General features: G+C 37.7%; 1 pseudogene; it reads left to right on the plus strand.

Annotated features, from left to right (window-relative positions):
* Positions 1-317: 317 nt before the first annotated feature.
* Positions 318-2,013, plus strand: LOC120606031 (transketolase-like protein 1; annotated as a pseudogene).
* The last annotated feature ends 3,142 nt before the right edge of the window (positions 2,014-5,155 follow it).

Raw genomic sequence — 5,155 nt, forward strand, 5'->3', positions numbered from 1 at the left:
CAAAATTTTCTGAGAACTAGAAATTCTCATTTATATGATATTTATTTATAGATTATTTTAGAATAAGAACGTTTCATAAATATTTATTATAGTGAAAAATCAACATATGAATGTTAGCTTTATTTAAGCTTGATTGAACTTATGTTTAATAAATAGTAATTTGCTTTTAAAATAGCTATATCCTTTGACCTAGTGATTTTTACTTAGTGTATTCTAAGAAAACAATTTGATAAGAGCATAGGACATTCATGGAAGTATTGTTTATAAAAGTGAAAAATGGGGGCACTTGCTCTTCAGACACAGACAGGATCCTAGCTATGGCTGACGCTGAGCCCAGCGCTACCATGGCCAACGAAGCCTATCCTGACGCAAAGACCATGCATGTACTGTGGCACATGGCCAACCATCTGCACATCCTCTCCATCAGGGCCACCTACATGTGCCTGGAGCTCTGGCCGCCCCACATCATGCAGCAGTGCTGCTGAGGTCATGTCTGTGCTGTTCTTTTATGTGAGTTATAAACAGGCAGACCCAGAGAACCCAGACAATGACTGATTCATCCTCTCTAAGAGACTGTCATTTGTTGATGTGGCAAACAGATGGCTTGGACAAGGACTAGGGGCTGTGTGTGGGTTGGCATATACTATCTCGTGGGAGATGGAGAGTCTTTGGAAGGCTCCATCTGGGAGGCACTGGCCTTGGCTTCCCACTTTAGTCTGGACAATCTCGAGGCCATCTATGATGTGAACCACCTAAGCCACAGTGGTGCCTTGCCCCTCAAGAAGTTCTGTGAAGACTTCTTGGCCAGCGAGGTGGAGGTGCAGTGCCAAGTGTCCTGGCAAGCAACTCAAGTGAAGAATAAGCCCATTGCTGTAGTTGCCAAGACCTTCAAGGGCCAGGGTATTCCAAGCTTTGAGGATGCAGATAATTGGTATGGAAAGCCAATGCCAAAAGAAAGAGCAGATGCAATTATCAAATAATTGACAGGCAGATGCACATCACTAGAAATCTCGAACCAAAACTTCCTGTTGAAGACTCACTTCAAATCAACATCATGGACATCGGGATGGCCTCTTCACCTGCTTACAGAGTTGGTTAGGAGGTAGCTACTAGGAAAAGATGCGGTTTGGCTCTGGCTAAGCTGAGCCATGCAAATGATAGAGTCATTGTGCTGGACAGGGGCAGCCAGAACTCTACCTTCTCTGAGATATTCAAGAAGAAGCACCCCGAGCGCTTCATTGAGTGTTTTATTGCTGAGCAAAACATGGTGAGCATGGCTTTGGAATGCACCACCCATGGTCAGACCAGTGCTTTTACTAGTACCTTTGCTGCCTTTTTGATCTGAACGGTTGATCAGATCCGGATGGGAGCCATCTTTCAAACCAGCATCGACCTTATTGGGTCCCACTGCGGAGTATCCACTGGTGAAGATGGCTCCCCCCAGATGGCCCTGGAGGATCTAGCCATGTTCCAAGCCATTACCAATTGCACCATTTTCTCTCTAAGTGACACTGTCTTGATTGATCATACTGTGTTCCTGGTAGCCAGTATTAAGGTGGACCAGCCACCCAGAAACTGCCATTATTTATGACCCACAAGAAAGTTTTGAGATTGGACAGGCCAAGGTCATCCGACACATTGCCATTGACAAGGTCACAGTTATTGGAGCTGGAGTTACTCTACATGAGTCTTAGCAACTGCCGAGGATTTTTCCTAGCCAGATGTTCTTTCCATGTCACTGACCTGTTTACTGTTAAACCGCTGGTTGTTGCCACCATCATCTCTAATGCAAAATCCACAGGTGACCACATTATCACGGTGGAGGATCATCATCCAGAAGGTAGCATCAGGGAGGCCATCTCTGCAGTTGTTTCCATGGAGCCTGACATCCTGGTCTATCAACTGGCAGTGCCAGGAGTGCCTTGGAGTGGGCAGTTGAATTAGTTGCTAGATATCTTTGGAATTAGTGCGAGATACATTATAGTGGCTGTGAAATGTATTTTAATGAACTGAAATAACTGTTGAATTTGGTCTTAAAAGATTGATCTCTTTCCTATACATTTATGCTTCTTGCCAAACCATCATTTAAATCTATACTGTTCGTGCTTCTTAAAACCAAAGCAAGTTAATTACCTTCATGTTAAACCATAATTACATATACACATATAACTCTCACCTTTGAGTCATTAAAGCAGGTTATAAGATTTTAAGTGACAGAATAGCTAATGAAACAGCCACCTAATATCAAGTTTCCTGATGAGAATCCAGATATCTGGGCTGGGGCCCAACATAGGGTAACAGTTTCTTAAATGTGTGTATTTTCCTCATAAGTAAAGAAAGTGAACCATAGGCTGCAGCCACGGAGGGTATGCAGCACTATAGCACCGTGCTGCATGCTGCTGCCCCAGATTGGAAATTTATGAGCTGCCATCCTACTTGCAGCCTCCCGGGTACTGTGTGACTGCAGATGCCCTGGAATCTCCTCTGGTGTTTGCCTTCACCTACCCTCTTACAGTGCAGAGGCTGTGGAGCGGCAGTGAAAGTTCTTAGGGTGTCCTGTGCTGCTTGCGGTGACTGTTCTGTGAAGAGATGACACGACTAATTCTAGTCTCCACACTGCACTCTTTTGTGAGGTCTCAGAAACGTCTCTTTTGCCCAGTGATCACACCAAATCATTAGCTCGATTATATTGATCAACTAAGGATACTGGTTAATGTTAATGTTAGTAGAGCTTTTAAAAACCAAAAAAAAAAAAAAAAAAAAAAAGCAAAAATGGGAAATAACTTAAATGATCATCAATAGAAGATTGCTGGTATAAGTGATGTATCTATTTAAAAGCTATAGGTCTATACTTATTAACACAGAAAGCAGGTGATGATGCATTAAGTGAAAAAAATAGGCTAAAAACCAGAATATATGCTATGATTTTATTTTTTAAAAAATGCCTGTGTACATGTGTATATTTTGTGAATATATTTAGAAAAAAGCTTAGGACCTAGAACAACAAAATGTGGACAGTAATTAATTATTTATTCATGGTAGGATTACGGAGCCAATACTTTGTTTTGTTTGCATTTTGAAAATTAAAATATTTTACTTTATAATTAGTAAAAATCTAGTTCTACTTTGTAAAAGAAAGCAAAACTTGTGTACTATTACCCCATACATCATAAAATCATTAAAAACATGAAAATAATGATATGGTATCCTGTTAATGAAAAAAGATAGCTTTATTTATGTAAACATAGCTAATCCATGTAGTTTGACCTTTATAAATATGAAATGTATAACATCGAAGGAAAAAGTTGGAGAGAGGTACAAATTTTCATGGCATACAAAACAAAGATATGTGGAAAATAGTACAATGGCCTGGTGACAGATGACCTCAGAACATGCTGGCAAAAATGTACTCTCTAAAAGTAACTACTGCAATTAGTTTGGCCAGGAAAACTGAAGTCATTCCATAATGAGTAATAAAAAGGGAGTTGGCATGACACCAGTACCAAGATACTGAAATATAAAAGGTGAGGAAGAGCAGCAAAACTAAACAGAGGAGGTGCAACAGAAAATAGTAATGAAAACAGTCAGCAAATGACACATGACAGAGTTAATAGATCATTAGACTTCCATAAATGGTGCTGGAACAATTTGTTATGTATATTTGAAAACATTAGATCTTCACTTCACACCACAAACAGATAAAGTATAGAAGGATTAAAGACTGAATTGCTAAATGCAAAACTTTAAAAAATTCAGAAGTCAAGATAGGAGAATATATTTATGTGCTCAGGGTAAGAAATTATTTCTTAGGTGATATAAAATATGCATGAAACAGGAAAAGAGTGAACATTTTGACTATTAAAATTAAAACCTCTGGACAAAAATACCACAAATACAAATGAAAAGATAAGTCACGAACAGGACAAAGATATTTACAACTCACAGACAACTGAGAAAACGAAATTATCTAGAATATGTATTGGACTTCTACAAATCAATTTCAAAAAAAGAAAAGAAATCCCATATAAAAATGGGCAAAGTGTGTGAACAGGCAATTTTTGAAAGAGGAAACGAGAGGAAATAAACATATGTAAAGAAAACCAGCCTCACTTGTAAACAGGAAAGTGCGAATTAAAAAGATAATGATACCATTTCATAGACAACATTTTTAAAAAGGCAAATTTGGACAAAATTTTAAAGGTTGGTAATTTGCATTGGAACATTCTTTCATATAGTGCCTGTGCAAATGTAAAGTTATATGACCATTTTTGAGAGTAAATTGGCAATGTCTAGTGAAGTTGAAGGTGTTCACACCCTTTAACATAAAAAATTTATTTCTAGGCATGTAGCAGAAAAAATTTTATTAGTAATTTTTAATTGTTTAATTACTGTTGACGTACAACATTATATTAGTTTCAGATATACAACATAATGATCAGACATTTACATAATTTATGAAGTCATTACTCAGATTAATCTAGTACCCATTTGACACTATATATAGTTATTACAATATTATTATATTCCTCGTGTTATACTTTACATCCGTGTGACTATTTTGTAACTACCAATCTGGACTTCTTAATCCTTCCCCTTTTTTCACTCACCCCCCATCCCTCCTTTGGCAACCATGAAAATGTTCTCTTTATCTATTAGTTTGTTTCTGTTTTATTTTGTTTATTTTGTTTAGATTCCACATGTAAGTAAAATCATATGGCATTTGTCTTTCTCTCTCTGACTTACTCACTCAGCACAATATCCTCTAGATCCATCCATGTTGTTGCAGGTGGCAAGATGTTATTCTTTTTTATGACCGAGTAATATTCTGTTGTATATATGTATTACCTCTTCTTTATCTATTCATCCATTGATGGACAGCCAGGTTGCCTCCATATCGTGGCTATTGACAATAATGCTGCAATGGATTCATATGTTACATTGAAGTAGTGTTTTGGGTTTCTTTGGATAAATACCAAGAAGTGAGATTCTTGGATCCTTCTTTTTCTCTTGTTCATAGCCTTTGTTTTAAAGTCTGTTTTGTCTGGTATGAGTAGTGTGACCTCAGCTTTTTATTGTTTCTATTTTTATGAAATATCTTTTTCTGTCTCCTTACTTTGAGTATGTGTGTGCCTTTTGATCTGAAGTGAATTTCTTG

The sequence above is a fragment of the Pteropus medius genome, unplaced genomic scaffold (genome assembly GCF_902729225.1).
Source record: "Pteropus medius unplaced genomic scaffold, Ma_sr-lr_union100, whole genome shotgun sequence".
In the NCBI taxonomy this organism is placed as follows: Eukaryota; Metazoa; Chordata; class Mammalia; order Chiroptera; family Pteropodidae; genus Pteropus; species Pteropus medius.